This window comes from Lepisosteus platostomus, chromosome 12 (assembly GCF_059453375.1).
Source record: "Lepisosteus platostomus isolate fLepPlt1 chromosome 12, fLepPlt1.hap1, whole genome shotgun sequence".
Classification (NCBI taxonomy): domain Eukaryota; kingdom Metazoa; phylum Chordata; class Actinopteri; order Semionotiformes; family Lepisosteidae; genus Lepisosteus; species Lepisosteus platostomus.
Genome location: NC_142622.1, coordinates 43,756,065 through 43,776,519, shown reverse-complemented (window position 1 = coordinate 43,776,519; position 20,455 = coordinate 43,756,065). Strand labels below are relative to the sequence as shown.

Sequence of the window (20,455 nt, the reverse complement as noted above, 5' to 3'; positions counted from 1 at the left end):
GCCAATATCATCTTAAATTTGGCTCCATCCATTTCTTTTAATCTTTTCCCATCGCTACAGGCGATGAAAAATATTTCACTGCTCAAAACAGGAAATACTGTAAAAAAGATTGTTTTCATTTGAAAACCAAATCAAATTTTGTCACCCAAATTATCCGTCACAAGCATTTACAAGAATAATCACTGTACACATTATTAATTGTTATGCAAAAAATAGCATTTTGGTATTGTCCAGTAAACTTTTCAACTTTTCTTATTGTACAACACTGAGCAGTGATCACGTAGAGCAGCTGTGAGATCTTTCAGACAAAACAGTGGGCCGGAGAATAGTAGTTCAGCCAGTTTACAGGCAAGAAAAACTCCAGCTGGAAAAACAGCAGGAATGAGGAATTCTAAGTACAAAGATTTTTTTCCCAAGATCAAACAACCTACATTTTTTTAACTGTGCTAAAAGAGAACCATTTGATTCCTTTCTCTCGTTTCCCATTGTTTATATAGAAAATAAGATTAGTAGTTGAGATGGAGCACATAACTCTGGTAATTATTGTTAATGAAAAAAGTGTCATTTTATTTGGATTTATTTAAAACAAAATGAAGATTAACTCTCTAAATGTGAGGGTTTCTAGACATGTACAGTTTTGAAAATGTATAGATAACCTGTATTGTCTATATAGTGTCTGCGCCATGTACTCTGAATAACAGGTGTCTGCTGCATCTTTTTCTAGGAAGAAGAACCTGAACATTTCAGGAAGGTAAATGAAGTGTGTGACATGTGTTAGTCATTTATTAACAGCCCTTTCAGTAACTCTTCCTGCGTCTTTTCTTTAATTAAGTCAGGTGACAATCAATATGACATGTGACGAATAAATGGGATGAGTTATTTATGATCATTCTAGCTTTCTGCATTGTGTTACAATTGATTGTGAAACTTTAATTTAATTAAATATGTCATTTATTTCTGGGAACCTTACCCATTCAAACTGCTCCTGTCTTGTCAAGTAATGTGTGATAGTACAATACATGAGTGCAATGAACTTTGTTGTTCCTTGATGTACAGAGAGTTTGCGTATTGATTTCTCAAACAGCTGACTCAGGGGCTCGATTTTTGGGAGAGATTCACCAGCTGATTCCCCTTTTCCCCCTTTTTTAAAATTACTCATGAGCATTGTGCCAGTGTCAAATCAATAAGCTTGTCTCTAAATTTACACAAGAGTCGTGTCTGTTCTCTAGGCAGAATACTAATGTATTTCCATTTCCTTCATGTTTTCATAACATCTGAGGCAGGTTTTCAAAAGAAACAATTACAGTATTTCCTCTTTGGTCACATAAGCATGTGCTTTACATTACAAGCATATAAATTATTACAATGCCTTTCACAGTTAAGTTAATAAAACATCAACTACAGGACAAGAATCTCATTCTGTTTGAAAGAAAGTCTTTTACTTCTAAAAAGCATTGGAAATGTTATTATTTGTTTATCAAAATATTTCAAGGAGCTGAATGTCTAATTCTCTGTTATTTATTCATCTAACCACAAATACACCATAAAACAATGAAAAAGAAAAAAAATAATTTTGTGGTTTCTGATTAGCCCAATTTGACAGTTTAACAAAGTATACTGGTATTTTAGATATTGAAATATTAATTAAAATCTTAAATGTAAGTCACTCTCCAACCTAAAACTTCTCTAATTTAAATCATCTCCTGACTACAACAGTGAATTGTTTCTTCACTACACAGCTCTCTGTCTATTGTCTCTGACCCTGTTTTAGTTTCACACAAAAGACTCAGAAAACTGACAGGACAGACCTTGCTTTCTGTTCTATGGCTCCTGATCATTCAAGTATGTCAGCACTTTCAAATCCTTCACTTCTTCGCAATCATTTCTGATTTATTCAGCTCTGTTGTTTTCTGCTTTTGTGTAGAAAAGCACATTGTAGAGTAGACTTTATTATCAAAGGCACAAATGCAATGAAAAACCTATTTGCATGTATGCTCCTCTACAAAAACATCAAGGAAACACCAAAAACAAGAACACAGAACACCAGCAGCAACAACAACAAGTTAAAAAACATACATCTTAGAGAAAAAACACATCAGTGTGAGCCGGTTGTAGAGTTAATAATCTGACAGCCTGATAGTCTCCGAGTCTAGACGTTCGTGTCTTTATGCTCCTAGAAAGCTCACCAGAGGGAAGGGGGGGAGAAAAGTGAGGAACCAGGATGACGGATATCCTTAGCGATACTTCCAGCCTTCCTGAGGCAGCAAGTAGTAAAATGTCTGAAAAGAGGGGAGCTGAGCCCAGTGATGGACTGGGCTGACCTGATCACCCCCCTGTAATGCCCTCTGGTCAGACAACGCGCTGCTGCCAAACCACACTGTAATCCCACATGTGAGCCACTCTCCACAGCGCACCAGTGACGTGGTCAGGACCGCTGAAGACAGACCACATTTTTTCAATTGTCTGAGGAAGTAAAGGTGTTGTTGTGCCTTCTCTGTAGCTCCAGCTACAGTAGTAGTAGTAGTATGTTGAACATATCACAAGGTCCTTTATACATTTTGCTGGCATTATAATTCCAGGTCACAAAATCAATTTTTAATCTCACCTGTTGTAAAAATCCTGTTGTATTTTACAGTCAATTTTACAACTCCTCTTTCTATACAACACAGAACACTAGTCACACGCAACAACTGTACGATTTACATTTCAGACAAAGCAAGACTGGAGAACGCTTTATTTATGCATTTAAATATAAATACTTTATATTTATCATATTTCTGGATCAGGGTTCAACACAATTATACAGACAGCACATAGGCACAATAAGATTGTGTTTATAATTTGGAGGTACTCCAATATGTTTCTGTTGACTTTAGACACTTCTATACATGGACTTTTCTTCATGAAATACCACATCTGTTTTCAACATAGTGTACAGTGTATGGAAGTAATTTATGAGATTTACATTATCATCTTTGAAAGATATATCAAAACAATCAGCAGAAGACTATTCTGAATCTGCTGAATGGTGATATGTTGTAGATCAGAAGATTAGTTTTTATCAAAATCAGTGAGGCTCCATTTCAGTGATGCATGCTGTATCTGCTACTGTACCCAACCACTAAGCACTTGCTGTCATCTATTTTCAATGATTATATTATAAGGATTAAAATTCCGATATAATTAAAAGCTTTTTGCTCATTTCGCTGTTAAGTCTTGTTGCATATTTGTAGTGCAACAAGAAGTCAGGTTGAGACGAAATGGCACCCCTTATACGATCTTCATTCCCAGAAAGCTTTGGGGAATGACCTGCCGTCCTCAGTCATCTGACCAATTGGAAGAAGTTGAAATTGACTGGGTGACATTTTAAAAACCAGGAAGTGGAGAATTCCAGGGTCGGGCTGTACCTGATGTTTGGAAAGCCTGCAGAGCCTCTGTTTTGCAGTGCATAGAGGGAGGGAAAGAGGTGCTCATCCAGCTGATGACCCTTGATGACCTCAGGGGTCAGGTTAACATGAGACTTCAGACTTGTTGGAGCTGGTAAGCAGATTAGCTCCCCAAGAAACACAACAAGTGCTCAGAGAGCGCAAAGAGGAGCTTAACGCTATTTTGGTGGGAGGGGTTGAGTTTTCATGCATTGTTTTTTTTACCTAGTGACTGTGCCTCCATTTTACCGACCTCTGTCTATTTAAATACGCCTGCATCACAGTGGGCAAATACAAAATGGCTGTCAACCCCATGCAAAGCATTCTAGCAGGATTTGTGTTAAGAGTGTTGTTTGTGTTAAGAGTGTTGTTTGTGTTAAGAGTGTTGTTTGTGTTAAGAGTGATGCGGTGGTCGTATGTCTAAAGTGAACGCTTTGCTCCCAGCCTGTCAAAGAGTAGCTCGCAAAACGATTATGAAAACCCTGTTAATATGTTACCCAAGTTGTGGAAATATTTACATTGCAAGCTGTTGCAAACCGATCTCACTCCCATTAAAATGTAGCACTGTGAGCTCCTGAGCCCTGTCCAATTAAGCTTTTGCTCCCCGATTTATCATTTTCCCACCCATTTTCATCCCTTATTGAATGACAAATAACAAAGCTAAATATCTGCTAACAAATGTTAAACAAGGTCAAAGCTCGGCTATATTGTAGGAATTTCAAAAAAAGCTAAATGCTGTTTGCCAGGACTAGGCAAAATTCCAAAGCTTATTTTTACCCATTTGGATCATCATGAACGCAGACGCCGATCAATCAAAGCAAAAGCAAAATAAGTTTTTCCATCAGGAGTGAGAGAATGTTTTGCTCACAAGCATCGGAAACGAGTGTCCTGTGCTGTCAGTGTTTCCCTCAAGAGACAGCATAATTGGCAGAGACTCAAAAAGGAGTTTGACCGGATATTCCCACTGGAAGCAGCCTGCGTCACGTTGAACGGATGCTCAACAGGACCAACCTTTGCAGAGCTCAAGTCATGAAAAAAGAACTGTGCGTGCTCCATAACGTTGGCGCTTCATTAACAGTGAAAAGAAGAGGTTCTAAAATAATAATTTCCTGCAACTTTCTATAATATAACGTTCTATAATATAAGCTTATTGCTCGATACCAATGCATTCCCTCGTGTAAAAAAAAACACTCGGTAGTCCCTAGAGTGCTGTAGATGTCACTCGACACCATGTCATGTGTATTTTTTATCACATACTGTGCACATATTGTTCTACTCCTTAGACTAGACATTCACGGCACTGTTGAAGCTGAGAAAATATGTACCTAAAAACAGATTTTCTAAGCTGCTAATCTGTTTCAGCTCTCCCTCAAGAACCCCTAGAAAGAGGTTTTTGTGTGAAGAAGGACTAGGAAGAATCTGCCACACAGACAACTGACTGTCGAAGCCCAGCTGTGCTACTTTCTTTTGATGATACTCGTGGCTTTGGATGTGTGTGTGTGTGTGGTTGGCTTTATCTGCACTTGTTGATGTTAGAGCCTCAACTCCTTAGCCATCTGTTAAATTTCTAAGCAGCAAGAAAGGTTACACTAGTCAGGGCACAGGGCGTCAGGCAGGGTGATAGGTAACAGAAGCTGTTACTCTGACATTTTTCACATGTTCTTCCATTGTTTCAGTTTCACATGAACAAGAGTTAGAGCCAGAGACCTTTTCTTCTACCTGTTCACCCAGATACTCTCCTCCTTCTACTTCAACAATACACCAGTGTGACAGAGCCCAGTCTTTTATGTTAGAAAGCAATTCGACTCATTCGTTTATATACAGTGCCTATGCAAAAACATTTTCATTTTTGATTTTTCTTTTCGATTTGAGTGTTTCATTAAAAGGAGTCATTTCAATACAAGTAACACAGTCGTACTTCAACAAAATGAGACGTCACTGAAAAGAGGTGAATAGTTTGCAAGCTCTGGTTTTTGTGCATCTGAAGGCCCTGGCGTTCAATTTTACCATCGTTTCTTCTCTCACAAATTGTGCCAACAGGTAATTTAAGATATGGGTGGCTTTATAATTCATACTCTGCAGCTTTTCATGGATTTATTTTCTGGGTTTTTTTTTGTAAGTTCTGTTACATAAAGTTTGCAGACACCATCGGAAATCACATTACAGCAGAAACTGACCTTACTTGGAAAACACTAATAGAAAAGAATCATTCTTTCGGGGGAGGTTCTTTGACCAGGAGAAGCAGAAAAAGATAATTAGCCTAAAAAAATCAACTTAAACAGGAAACTCAGTCCAGACAAAACGCTAAATTGACCAATGCGTGTGTGGTCTCCTTGTTTTAGCAGTCCCCAAGAACCCAACAGCACCATTAAGAATGTAACTGTGCAGCTGTATTTGGTATAAATCTCGCATGTTAAATTCCAACACTGCATAAACAAGGATCCTTGTTCACCATTCTACACTGTACCAATTAGCCGACTTTTGTGATTCAGTTATTGAGCTCACGACAACACGGGATACATATCTTACAATGAATTAAGATGCATGGCATTTAGTACTCATAATTAGTAGACTGGTGTTGATTTAAGTGTAGTTTTGAACTTCTGAAGTAAAATGTATTTCTTTGTAGGTGCCATAAACAAGATACCTAAATCAACACTCTCCAAGTGCTCAATTTTCTTCATTTTAAACGCATTATATACAAATGTATTTTCTCATTCCAGGGTTCTGAAGAGCTTCGAATGAAAACTCCAATCAGGAGAAGGTGTTACTAAATGCTACTACATACTGTATCAATTAGTGTCACTGCTAAGAGAGGTCAGATCTTGATGTTCATATTCCTGTAATGATTGTAATATTTCCGCTTTGTACTGGTGGTTCTGTGCCTTGACCTCTGCAAATCACATGAGCAACGCCCTAAAAATCAAACAAGCAACGCTCTTAAAGGGGGCATGCATTACCTGCTACCAACAGGTTCTCACACCACACGTGTGACAGGTATCGTTAAAAGGGGATTGCAGAGTTACAGAAAACCTGACACTTGAAGCCGTGACACAGCCTGTAAATCACCTGTGGACATCCACATGCTGAGCGGGTCACAGAGGTGACGTCATGCTCCTGTGGAACTGAGTGGTGCAACACTCCGCCGCGGTAGAGGAGCTGGTCTTTTAGTGTGCTGAAGTTATGCGTTGGAACTGGTGTGGTTATTAGTTGATTGGTAAGGAATTTAGAACACACATTTACACATTAGTGTAATTAGGTTTTTGTTGGTATTTAAAGGGTGTGCACAGCAGTAGCATCTGTGCCTGGGAGCTTTTTTTTTTTTTGGAGTGTTTCATGTGCCGTGTTTTTGTTTGACCTTAAAAGGCAAACATCTCAGGACCATGGTGAGTTATTGTGTGTGCAGACCCTTTGAAACCTCCCTGCTTGAGTCTGGGGTCTGTCACAGCTATCTTTATGCGCAAAGACATGTTACACAGCTCTTTTACAGACCTTGTTCTACATGTTCCTGATTTAAAGAAAACTGGGGGAGTTCTCTGATTGATCTTTTTTGGTCTCTGCCGTCAACCAAATGCACATGAATGAATGTGTACAAAACCACATTAGTGAAATTTATATTCATTTGACTTGCAGAGATGTTCATTCCACAGTGGCTGGGCTATATAAACCCCCTTGTATTTTTCTTTTATTTCTGGAGCCTTGTACCACCACCAGCAAGCTTTTAATCTTACATTTAGCAAAGGTTTCAGATTCAGAGGAGGACGGCGAATAAAAATATTGTCATTCAAAACCTTCTACCCTGCGGTTAATAGTATATTGTACCAGAAGCCATAAACCAGTATATCAGTTTCTCATACTGGTAATGATGATTTACTTGTAAAATGTTGCTTACCTGCCAAAGTGTGGGCTTTTTCTTCAGGGGTGCATTGGCTCTCCTGTGAGGACTCTGTCAAACCCTTGGTGAAAATAACAAAGAAATAGGATCCCTCAGTTCGGTGTCATCCATCCAACATCTAGAAGCCCTACAGTATATCCCTGTTAACCCAGACCTCATCTCACACGCTCAGAGTGCACAATGGGACTACATCCTGCCTGCGACACCAGTCCATTGCAGGAAATAAGTATGGACAACTTAAAGAGCAAATTCGCCTGGGCAAGATGTTCCTGGAAAGGCACTGGCCATGAATGTGGGAAGAACGTACAGTATACACTCCAGAGCAGGCTGCATGGTCTGGAGTTGATCCCAGAGCTCTGAGGCTGCAGTGCCAACCTCTGAGCCTGCAAGCTGCCTCTCAGTCCGAAGAGCTAAATAATTAAGCTCAGTATAAACATATTAGTGCTGCAGCGTCAGTCCAAAATGAAAAGCGTCACATTAAAACAAATGTGTTGTCAGGACAAATCACTGGTTCTAATGAGATTTAAAAGCTGTTAATTTCCCCCTGAGTAGCAAAACGTCTTTCAATCATGTGCCTGGAATCAGTCATATTTTGTTTGAGCTTATTTCAGCCTGGTCATAATGCAGAGTGATTTGATTCTTGGGCAACTTGTTCCAACCTCTAACTTAAACGGTAGATAATGCCTTTTTTCTCATCAGTGCGCACGCCTATTCGTTTTAAAAAGAACTATATCTATACTTCTGAAACACTGAATAAATGTAATTTCGACAAGTTCTGTCTTCTTATGTTACGCAGTTGAATTTTTGCAAGTAGCTGGATCAGGCTGGATATACCCGCACGCTGGTGGAATACAATACCATGTCTATGTGTGCTTGCCGTTTTTTAAATCGGGATAAGACCTTCGTGTAGAGGAAGAAATGTATTTTGCTGCAAAGAGCCAAAGCTTTGCTTTTGTTCCAGAAATAACATGAAGTTGGAGGTCCACGGTTCATGACATTCTTTGGAATAAGAAATTGCGCTGAAGAGCTCCGCAATGCTGGTGAGCTAGAATCAATGCGCAATACAAACAGAAATAGATCGGTATCAGTTAAACATCTCGCATAGCAAACAAGGAGGAATCTTGAAATAATGGCTGCTGAGAAGTCCTCACAATATGCCAAAAATATAAATAAATAAATTGAGGGCGAACTAAACATTTTATGAAGAATTTAATAAAAGATGAACATGCAGTTAGGCAAGTTTGATCCACCTTCACAACAATTTAGAAAACTTTTTTTTTTAATTTTACACTTTGTTTCATTAGAGAATAATGATCAAAATGACATTCGTTTTCAAATACTGATAAGATAAAATCTCCTGCAGCCAAATGAGCAGACTCTATAACTATCATCTTATAAACACCCGTTCATTTTCCGTAACCGCGTTATTCCTGGAGAATACTCTAAATTATTCTCTATAACACTTAGCCATTTTCTGATTAAGTTAAAAGAAAAATGTGAGAGAATTCCAGCTCGCCAGGAACAGCGCATAAAGCGGACTGTATGTGCCAGTCTGTCTCGGGGCAAACGCGCGCATACGGGTGGCAGGTCAGAAAAGCAAATTAACCTGCGCAGTGTGTGGAGGAAACTGGGATACCCTGAAAAAACACCGACGAAGGCGGAAACATGCAAACTCCACACAAGCACAACCGGCTTCGAACCAGCAAAGCCCCTCCATAATGTCATTATAAAATGGCCCCAAATAATATGTCATTTAATATGCCACACTGGCACGGTAATTTTAAGGAATAAAGAAATGCGCTTCCTCGAGACACTGAAAACCAATACCGCAAGTATGCATATGTTTAAACATAAAATATTTAACCAGGATATCTAAATCTGTTATAAACAGGTTAGGAAAGAATCGGACTGACTTCAAGTGCCATTGCAATACTCACAGAGATGCGCCTTTGAAGAGCTCGGGAAATCCGACTCCGTGCGCTCACCGACGGTCGCTGGCTGTTAATGCTGTCCAGCCCCTCCTCGGCTCCCGCCCCGGACGCGAGAAGGTAGGCTGCTGGACACAAGCTGGATTCATTTGTCCATAAAGCATCCACACTGGCACCATCAGACGAACAGGGAGTTCAAAATAAACGGGCCGCACCTTTAAATGGAAAAAGGTTTTTTTTTTTAGTTATATTTACTCCGTCTTGTATATATTTGGTTTTGCAGATTCTCTGCGCACTCAGTTGCGCTGATCACTGATACCGCTGGTTTGCTGTGCGCTCCAGAATCCCTGCACGGAGGACGTCTCAAGCAAAAAGGAAATCTTCTGCTGGTTTTATTCGGGGTCGTTTTACTCTGGTTTATTTCAAAGTAAATTACTGTTAACGTTTGTTTTTTAATTCTGACACTACATTAAATCATTGGACCAACTTTAACTACTTTTGGTGAAGTTGAATAATTGTTAGTCATGTAATCACATCCACACCTGACTGTGTTTGTCTTATGAATTTATTTTTATTTCATTTTACTAATAAAGCAGTAGGTTAAAGTTATTAGGTTGACACTTTTCTCTGATAGGCCTCTGTTACACAATAGTTTTTCTTTACTATCAGTGGTGTGCTGGGTAGGTATTGAATGAGTTAGACTATATAAAGCAGATTCATAGCTCCTAAGTCTTAGAATCTTCTATTGCTTTAAAAGGAAAAGAAGACTAATATGATATCCTTCTGTGGCCTTGCCAGACAAGTTCTGCAAAAGGAAGTTATCTGCTGTGTAATGCTCATTACTTTTATATCTTTTCTAAAATTCATCAGTAAATAAAAGCGGTATAAAAAAACTGGAAACATTAACATTTGTGTATGTATACTTATTAGGCAAAGATATACTGTTCGGATTTTGTATTAGTGATTTGGAAGAGATTTTGTTTCAGGGCTAAGTTGAGATATCATCTACAGATGTACCAAGGAAGCACTGCAGAAGCACAAACAGATAAATGCTTAATGAACCTGAGATAGAAACTCATGCACTGTGCTATTTCAATCTTAGGTTGCAGCAGCAACTTAACATATGCCTCTGCTTGTCGATCTGCTTTTATTCACCACTTCTTCTGTCTGTCCACATTCCATCACTGGCAAGGGAATAATGTATTCCAGAATCCTAGAAGCATTCGATTCACAAAATATAAACTTCACGGATCCTTCTCTTAAGCTGAGAAAACCAATGTAAACAATCTCTGTTCTGGGAGCTGGGGCAGCCTCCTTTCACTTACAGAGTCTGTCAGTCAACCTTTCTAATAGAGATAATTACTGCAGCACTTAACGTGACATTCTTCACATAGCGTGGTTCTCTGGCATGGGGCTCCATGCCTGTAATCTCCTTCGTTAGTTTGCTTCTACTTTCACTGACTCACAGTTATTGGTCACACAAACAAATCTTCAATATATATTATTCAAAGCAAAAAGATACCACTGTCTTATTTCAATTTGCACTTCACTTCGTATAAGTCTGTCTGGGTTCTGTGTGCATTGATGGTGGCTATCAATGGCTGGCTGGCTGGGATATTAAACATTATTCTACATTATTCTACATACAATCATAGAATGGATTGGTTATGATGAAATATTTGAACTCAAGTGTGTAAATTCTATCATACTCCATAATTGCATTTACGTCATAGCATAAATGAACATAAATGAAATCTTATTGTAAGATTGTGGGATAAAATTCAGATTTTCTATTTCAAAGTTCAAATTCCAGTAGCTAAGTTTTGCAAGGAGTTTCCATGTGAAAATGAAACACAAAAATGCATGCATCGACTAATCTCTGAGCAATGAAGCCCGCTTGTTGTGGTTTTAGTGCAGAAATTCAGCAGAAATAGTGGATTTCCACTACATGGCGCATGAAAATTAGGCCTCTGGCTGAAATGTGTTAAAACTTGTTCTCCAAGTAAATTTAGTCTCATACCATCATCGCCCTTCTTTTCAGAGTCATTTGATGGATGACAGGACAAATAAAGCAAACACTCGTCCGTCAGCTGAAAATTCCTATGGAGACCGCCACATCCACATATTGAATAACGAAATCTGACAGGTCTCTTATATTGAGGGCAACAGTTCATTGGAAATCAAGCCTCTGAGATTCTATTAACACATTGCAGAACCCTACATTTTTGGAACTGAAGGGCCATTCTCACAAACTTTAAATATGTGAACATTTAGAGACAGATATTTTCCATGTTTAACATTGAACCCAGTACTCAGGAGTCCTATAAAGGAGCATATAGACATTTTTTTTTTTAATCTGGAGATGTCAAGGGACTTCTGATGAGAAGCTAATGTTTCCTTTCCTAGAAACTCATTTCTGCTGTTTGAAATCCCCATCTAATTCGGGGATAAACCTGGTTTTGCCTCAGAGTGTCTGTAAAGTGGGAAATGTCAGCGATGACTGATACTGATTTTGACTGATTGCAGTTTGATTTGATTGGATTGAATGATTTAGGAGACCATGCTATTTTAGCCATTAAACTGCGCAGCATCTTTAGTGAAGCTACAAGTAACACATTTTGCTTATCTTCACTAAGGGCGTGACATCATTTGGATGTGTGCCTGGCACAATTCCACTAATGTCAAAAAATGGTAAAACAGTATAATGTATTACAATCTGATATTCCACAATGCAGCTGTGTACTGTAGTAATTTAAAAATCTGGAACTCTAATTATTTATGAAAGTGTAACCATGACTAGCCATGGTTTGTTCATTTACGAACAAAATGGAATTCTATACTTTCATTACTTCTTTCAGTATTTAACTCTCCCTCTGGTTCACAAACAGATTAATAACAATGAGACCAGTGTAACCAGTTTGCAGTTTGAGAGACGGGATAAAGCAAGATTCCTGTGAATTGAAACTTTCTGTCAAAATGGAAGGAATTAAACTGAAGACAAGCAGCTACATGTGAGACTTTGCTTACTCCTGACAGCATGCTATAGAGGGTAAGACAAAAAACAGAGAATGGGCAACTTAGACTGTGAATTGAAGAGTCTATAAGGACAGTCAGGATTGGGACACTACACAAAAGCCCATATGCAACCAAACTCAACTGTACTGACATTCCACACAGTACAGCCAGTGTGCAGAATTCTACAGCCCCACCTTCTTCCCTTTCTGAGGCAGTGCCTTTCGATTGAAACTGCTCTCTGTAATTCAGGATGTTGAAAAAATGGCATTGAGACGTTATCACAGTTACTCTTGTTTTCATTTCTGTTTGGCATCTTACAAAACAGACACAAAGACCACAACCCAGAGTCTGTCAGTATCCATCAATATGAACCATGGGTTCTTCAGAATAAACCGTGAAATACCAACCAGATACATCAGCAAAAACAGCATGAAAGTGCCTTTAAAAATAAGAACTGAAGGCACTTTTTTATGCCAAGAGTTCTGGGAGTAGGGAACAAACTTCAAGAACAAGGCTCCTTTTACAAATTGCTTGGATCAGCAACGAACTACTAAATGGGTCAAATGGCTTCGTCTCATTTGTCATCTTCCATACGCACTGATGTTCTTGTTTGCCAGTACTCTAGCAAATTTTCAAACTTTCTGGATGGGGAGTGTCATACATTTCTCCACTAAAGAGGAAAAAGAACATCTGTGCACTTCTACCATCAAAGTCACAAACACAGACAAGCCCACTCATGCCCAACGTACCTCAAACTATGTTCTGAACTAATATAGACAGTAAAGAGCAATGAACATCATTTCTTAAATTTGTAACCTCCCATTAAATTCTTCATCTTTTCCCTAGTGGGTGCTTAATTACCTATTTCAACAAATACTTTACACACTCCTATCCAGGGATAAAATAAGTGTACATTATATATTTTCAGATGACAGGTTCACTGACACTGGTGTTCTCTAAGGCTTCAAGTCATTAAGAGGCACAACCAAACCTTAGCAGTTACACAGACAGAAGTACCATGGCTCACATTAATTAAATCATGGAGATATCTGTCGAGGTGCAGCAAAAACAGAAACTATTAAATAATAAACAAAAAAGCACATAACTCTTCCCATATTTAAATGTATTTGATTAGGATGTTTACAATCACTTTATTTTACAATTGCCTTGTGTCCTTGTACTGCAATATCAAACTTCTGAATGTGGTAAATTATGTAGCAACAAATCACCTACAGTCTTCTAGGTCTACTACCTATGCACTAAATCATTAAACATTAAAAATGACTAGTTCTTGAAAATACAGATGCTGAAGCCAGCACTGAAAAGTTTAAATGGAGTGCATGCATATTTTGTCTGCTTGCCTGGGATGTTAAAGACTATTATATTAAAGACTGTAATGGTTCATGGTTTGATGATGTTGATGGGACCATCACCTGAGAAGAGAGGACTCAGTTCACTCCAGGAGGGAGTGTTGAAGGAGACTCTCCTCCCTTTCCTGCATGAGGAGAGTGAAGCACTCACCTGGATGAGGTAAGGAGCTGCAGAAGAAAAGAATCTTTACAATGCAAAGCTAACGAGGTAAGACCATTTCTGTGTATGATCTTCTCTGAAATAATACACTGAAATATTTAATATTGTAGTAGTAATTGAATGTTTGATTCAGAATAAAGGTATTCTTTTTTATAGGAATAATCACTATTTTCTACAGATTTTACAAGGTGCTGTAGAACATACAGTATGTACAAAGTTATTGAAAACAGGCACTGTCCCAAGGCCAAAGATTGTTTTTATTTGTAATTAAATTTTGAAAATCTACTTTTGTTTTGTGTTAAAATTTAACAGTCCTCATAAAAATAACAAATAATATGAATTACTGTTTGAAGTGAAACCTTATGTTAAAAATAAGTATTGTATTATAATAATATACTTTCATAATATGCTTTTATAATCTTAAGGAGTGATTAAGGAGAGCAGGTTAAGGCAGTAATTATATTCCATTTATGTTTAAAAAATCATAATTATTACCAGCATGGCGTTCAAAACATGCTGTCAAGAGCTCTGTGTTCAGACTGAAGTACTTAATACAGCTAAGGTAGTTTTAAATTGAAAAAACATACCTCTTAATGAAAGTTTTTCTTGAGATAAAACGCTGTCTTATTTTATGCTTTCTAAAAGGTTACCTACTGTATAAGGATATCCTCACGCCAAGAGAAGCAGGCAATTCATCCGCCATGGTCTCCCTTTTCAGGACAGCTGTCCTGCTGCACTTCGTGTACACGGCGGACGGCTTTCTCAAGGTGAAAAATAATTTCTACGGTAAGAGATGTTGCATATGGCTATGATTTGGGCTCCAGTCCAGACATTTCTAAACATGTCACACGCGTATTTAGATCATTTCCATAAACACATATTCGACCATGACACCCTCATTCCTCATGCTGTATGATTGGTTTCATTGTTTATACGGCTTGTCTTGTTACTTCATTACTGTACTATACACAGGACCCCTGGCGTAATCCTAGCCGTTTTCAATCCGGCCCCTGCCTGGCGTGGGGCAGACGTATTCCTAATCAGGACTAACATCTGATTAAAAAAAAAAAGCAAGATAGAGCCAGCCAGCGCTTTCATTCCTGATTTGACTCAGCTGATAATGAAACAACGACAAAAATAAAAGTTATTTAAAAAATCTGCTTTTTGTTGAAGACGCACACTTTCACTCACTTTTTGTACAAATGATGTTTACCCCTGTTACCAATAAACGTGCTGAAAGATCAGAGAAGCTACTATAACTGACCTAAACAGTTTACATGAAAAGACGCCGAGGAGGCGAGAATTGTCTTCTTAGAAGTGTTAACTAATCACCGGGGTTCAATAAAGTGGAAACGCATTGGTAAAGCTATTACAGAAAATCAGCCCCTGCTAAGGTAATTAAATAAACTTTAGATCTTACGCGCTTAAATAGTACTGTGAACTTCTCACTGATACAGCAGTGACTTCGAGGCTAACAAAGTCGCAGAATTCTGGCAGAAGACACAGCACTCAACACATTAACCGCAGTGTTACTTACACAGTTTCTCGAATAGTAAAAGCCGTGATAAAAGGCAGGGAGTAATGCACTGATTTGTGTTTGGTTTAATGCCTAAAACAGATGGGAGAAAGTAAGGGAAAATAATATTGATAGCGTCTGAACAGATCTGTACCAATAGATGGTGTAAGAGGAAGACATCTATCGATATTTGAACAGTGTCTGGTTCCTTGATACTTTTTAAGTACTTAGATTCACATAGTCCTAGAAAATGTGGCATGTGCACATTTTTCAAATGATCAGCCAGTTTTCATTACCTTTTAATTACATTTCTGCTGTCCTTATTTAATACTGTACTCCGGTAATTTCTTTACCATTAGTAGTCTCAAGACAGAGTCTCCGCCCTTACTGTATGTAGCGTGGGTTTCCTTGTTAATTCATCTGTTCTTTGCAAAACTGATTTCCCGGCTACTGCTTGGATGAACCATTAACTGAGGGAATAGATACAAGCGTGTTAGAAAATACCGTAAATCTACAACACATGGATTTAAAACCAGAAACCGTTGCGCCCACGCTCTGTCGAAAATTGTTTTATATTTATTAAAAACATATGTACTGTATTTGTCTACAAGCCATTCATAAAACCTTCCAAATATGCCAGAAACTATTCCCTATAGAATATATTACAAGTAAAGGATAATCTTGAAATCATGTAGGCTTAAAACTCCTCATTTATCTTGCTCTGTTTCGTGGCCGTGTATTAAGCAGGACAGTTATTTCGCATTAACAAATCAGTAGCAACTAATCAATTTGTATATTTTGTATTATTACTTCATTAATAAATTAATTAATTAAACTGGCGTGGTTCTTGCTCTACTATACCACTGTGTCCTGGAGTCCTTGTTAGAGTCTAGGAATTAATTTCAAAATTGGATCTTGAAAAGAAACGGGAGAGCATTCCCGCATTTCACTCAATTTGCAACTAAATACACTTTCTTGCAGAGGTGGACTTCCACATTTCGGTATTGAGCTAGTAAAATAATGTAATACAGCAAAAACTATTTGCAACTTCAAAGCAAGACATTCATATTATTTATGAAACTGTATTGGCTAATACCATTGAACCTCTTAGGTCCTTCAGATAACTATATCTGGAAAAAAAGCATTCACTTCATAAGAAAGGAAAAAGCCAGAAACAGAGAGTAATAGTAAAATGAGAAGTATCTGGGCTGGACGAGTAGGAGTCCCACTGGGTTCAGTGCTGGGACCATTATAGTTTTTCACAGATAGATAACATGCAGAAGCAATAATAAAGCCAATTAGAATACTTGGTTACGAATGCAAGGCCAATGGAGCTACTGTAACTACATGTTCATTAATACAGTAAGTCAGTGAGTAAGGCAATGAATATTGTAAGTACACTGATTAACTTTTAGGATTGAAGAAATTGTCCATTTCTTGATATGTGTATGTAACGTTGAAAGGTTGTGATCTGTTGAGGTCTTTCTGTTTAGAATGTCCTGCTGATGTCTACATTGTGCTGGACACCTCTGAGAGTGTGGCACTGAGAGTCAAGCCATACGGTTCTTTTGTTGAGAAGATCAAACAGTTCGCTTTAGACTTTGTGGACCAGCTGAACAACAGGTTTGTACATGATCAACAATAACCCTAATTTTTGTCAATTACAGTAAGTATTAGATACAGTTAACAAAGTAATATTCTTCGCTATTGTTGTCTGTGAAGATTTAGAAATTACTGTTGCTTTGAATTGAATTTTTCACATTTGTGACAAGCGTATCTGTGTTACACCATCATGTTTTTCTTGTTGAATGTCATACAATTAATACCTGACAGGCAGCTGATATTTCAAAAAAGTCATAGGACAGATTGATTTAGCATAGTCATTGTGACATTTCAAATCCTCTGTCCAGATGTGCATTTTACCATGGAAATACACATTTATAAACCTTAGTAGGAACCAAAGTAGGTTTTCATTCCCAGGTTTGACAAGAATTTCACCAATTCTTTTGATGAGCTGTATACAGTATGTCTTCCACAGCTCAACAACCTTCCTTTCATAACATCCTTAAATAATGGAGCAATGCCTCTCTCCAAGACAGAGGTTATCCCAAATGTGTTTTCCTTGATGCCACCTTTTCATTTTACAATGCAATTGCTTTAGAAAATCCATTATGAGCTTTCCTGTAAAGTATGATCTCCTGACTTAACGAATCAGTGTTGTTCACCTCCACACACATTGAAGCAGTCTCTGTGGTTGAGCGAGCACCACTTCATACAGTATATAGATACATACATTTATAGATAGATCCCATCCTCACCATCAGCTAGACCTCTTTACACTATAGAGTGAACTTGCATTAATATTCACTCCAATTTAAAGGAATCCATGGCTAAATATTGGGATATTACGTGGCTGTTGCATTTTCCTCTCTTATTTTGAAACATACAGGAACTGTGCTGCAGGCCCAGTTGTTACGTCGTGTGGAGCAGGCTGTTTTGGTCCGAGCGGCCGTGTCACCGCTGCTGATCCCGCCTGATAATCTCAACATTTCTCTTTCGATCTCGAGCACAGGTATTACCGCTGTGACCGCAACCTGACCTGGAACGCAGGGATTCTTCACTACAGCGATGAGGTCAAGATCATGAGTGAGCTCACCAGTGTGGCCACAGGCAGCGGGAAGCTGCAGAAGGCCATCCAAGATGTGCGCTACATTGGAAAAGGCACGCACACCGACTGTGCCATTGCTGTGGCCACAGGGCAGCTGGTGTCAGGGTAACCCAAGCCTCTCGCCTCCTGCCTGCACTTACTCTCAATCCCGATGAGGTGTGTGCGGGACTGAGAACCCCAGCATCTTCTGAGGTCCTAGCGTCAGTTCTGTAAAACAATGGGCAGGAACTTTAAAAAGGGACAAATTCTTGTAAAAAGGGGCTTTTTGAAAAGAAAATCTCAACTATTTCATTTTTGGAAGTACCTCACAATATTATTGGGATTAATCAAATAAATCAAATAGAAGACACTGTCAGTGCTATTGTCTGAAGGATTACTGCCCAAAGAATTACTTACTGCCATTAATCAGCATTTAAGGCTAGTTTTGTTCTTTTGGCTGAATAAGCATATACACCTATATGCCTGAAACCATTTTGTAATCTAAAGCGAAAAAAGTAAAATATTCTTTTACATTTTCTGAGCATTGCAATAACTTCAGGACATTTTTAATTAACCCCCTTTCTGTCTGACACATTTTTCATTTCAAATCAGCTTACACAAAAAAAATAGTTTTATAACATTTTCAAAGTTTACTTTATAACAAGTATTGCTAAAGAACTGTGCTGATTAGGTAATATTACAAATATAACTGTTGATACTGTGGTGTACTTGCAAAATGAATCACTGACATTGATACAGTTTAATTTTATTTTTTCAATGGAGGTATGATCTTAACTACAATATGACTAACACAAATGATTCATAGCTACTGAACCCCCTGTTCCCTGTTCAGACTTTAAATACTGAGTTTGGACTGCAATCCTCTCACTCAGTAAGTGGTGTCTTTATTCAGCGTCTTGTCAAGGTGATTTACAACCGAGATCTTCACGCGCTCATATGGGGTATAAAATCCCTCAAGCGGTACAGCTTCTTCCAAGCACCTGATAACATCAGTTTAGTTTCTCAGAGTTCTTCTAGGGCAAATACCTGCAAAACTATAGAAGTAAAAGCTTGCCACCTTCAGCACAGAGCTGCCCAAAGGGATGTCAATTATTTAGATCATGATTCAAAATCCTCACAAGGTCTTCTCATTCGGAAGGAGAATATTATATACTACAAGAAAAAGAAGAACTGTGACCACTTCCCTGAGGAAGTCACTGTCCTCTAAATCATACGACAGTTCTTGTTTCCTTGTAACTAATATTCTCTACTGATACCTAATGATAGTTTGCTTTCCTGTTGCAGTACAACAGTTACACCACAAAATGCTGCTACATCCTTTTATGCCATTTATTAAATAATTGATATTTCTGACAGCATTGCAGTTTCTGTTGTTTACCAATTCAGGCCTTGATCTGTTCTCTTTCAGGAGCTCACCTTTCCACGGTAACAAATACATGGTTGTTGTAACAGATGGGCATCCGTTCGATGGCTACAAGGAGCCCTGTGGGGGAATCAGCTATGCCGTCACCGAAGCGAAAGGAATGGATATTAAAATCTTCGGTGTGGCCATTTCTCCTGATCATCTGGTATGTGCAGAGACTGCCATGCAGCAGGCCGCTGGTGCTGAGAAAGACCTCCGTCGCTGGTGGCCGTGCTCAGCTATAGAATCCCAATGGATTTAGTCCGTTACATCCGCCCAAAAACAACTACGAACTCAGATTGGAATGATGTCAAATGGGGAAATATTTGATATTATCTTGTGTCTGGTTTTTGTTCATTAGCAAGGTGGTACACACAAGGACAAGCTTTCTCTGAATGGAAGAGCTGCTGAACTGTATGTACCAGAGACCCGTGCTAACAAGAGGGGTCTGTTATCTGCAAAGACAATGTCTAGACAACTGCAGGTGACTTAAGTACGAAGGATATCATAAGATGGGAGACCCTGCCAAGCACAGTTAATGTTTGTATGTACTGTACAGCCGTGCAGTTCCGGTGTTTCAGTTACAATGCAGTGTTGCTGTGATCTGTGCTATTGCAGTGAAAACGTGGGAAATATACAGTGTCCAGTATTAGAACAGTTTAGCAACCTGGATGAATATAAAATTTAAGGGTGAAATTTGACTAAGTACAGTAAAATATTTTAAATAGCCAACATCTGAGGTTTGTTTTAATACCACAGAGGTAAGATATGTAGTTTTTGTACCGTGCAAACTTTTTACATTCCCTCCAATGTGGCTAAGGTATAAAGCCCTCTGTTAAATTGCAGAAGATTGTTTTAAAAGGTTATTGTCTTTCTACGTAAAGACCACAGGGTAGACATGCGTTGCATCATCAACAGAAAAAGTGTTGTATCAGGACTGAGTCTTCTGCTTCTGACACAGGATAACCGACTGAATTCCATTGCAACTGATGTTCAGTACAGACTCAACCTGTCGGCCACTAGCGAGAACCCAGCTGTGGTAAAAAACACCATAAACACCATCATCTCCACCATTG

At 38.5% G+C, this 20,455-nt stretch overlaps 1 protein-coding gene and 1 pseudogene across 9 annotated transcripts in view; one reads left to right on the top strand and one right to left on the bottom strand.

Annotated features, from left to right (window-relative positions):
• The window catches only part of col6a4a (collagen, type VI, alpha 4a), a 51,622-nt gene extending 42,159 nt beyond the window's left edge, over window positions 1–9,463 (bottom strand). For 6 of the 8 annotated variants that reach the window (XM_088602140.1, XM_088602144.1, XM_088602146.1 and 3 more), the window contains exons 1-2: window positions 9,258–9,463; window positions 7,318–7,381 (exon numbers count right to left, since the gene is read on the bottom strand). The gene's annotated coding sequence lies outside the window, so the exon portion shown is untranslated. Of the gene's footprint in view, window positions 1–1,808; window positions 1,914–7,317; window positions 7,382–9,257 lie in introns of all 8 variants that reach the window. The other 2 variants (XM_088602141.1, XM_088602142.1) reach the window with 2 other exon arrangements.
• A 4,276-nt stretch (window positions 9,464–13,739) lies between these two features.
• Window positions 13,740–20,455, top strand: part of LOC148651605 (collagen alpha-1(VI) chain-like) — a 31,860-nt pseudogene continuing 25,144 nt past the window's right edge. The window contains exons 1-6 of the transcript XR_015925783.1: window positions 13,740–13,841; window positions 14,439–14,579; window positions 16,803–16,932; window positions 17,882–18,082; window positions 19,386–19,545; window positions 20,341–20,454. The product of XR_015925783.1 is annotated as a collagen alpha-1(VI) chain-like (transcript). The remainder of the gene's footprint in view (window positions 13,842–14,438; window positions 14,580–16,802; window positions 16,933–17,881; window positions 18,083–19,385; window positions 19,546–20,340; window position 20,455) is intronic.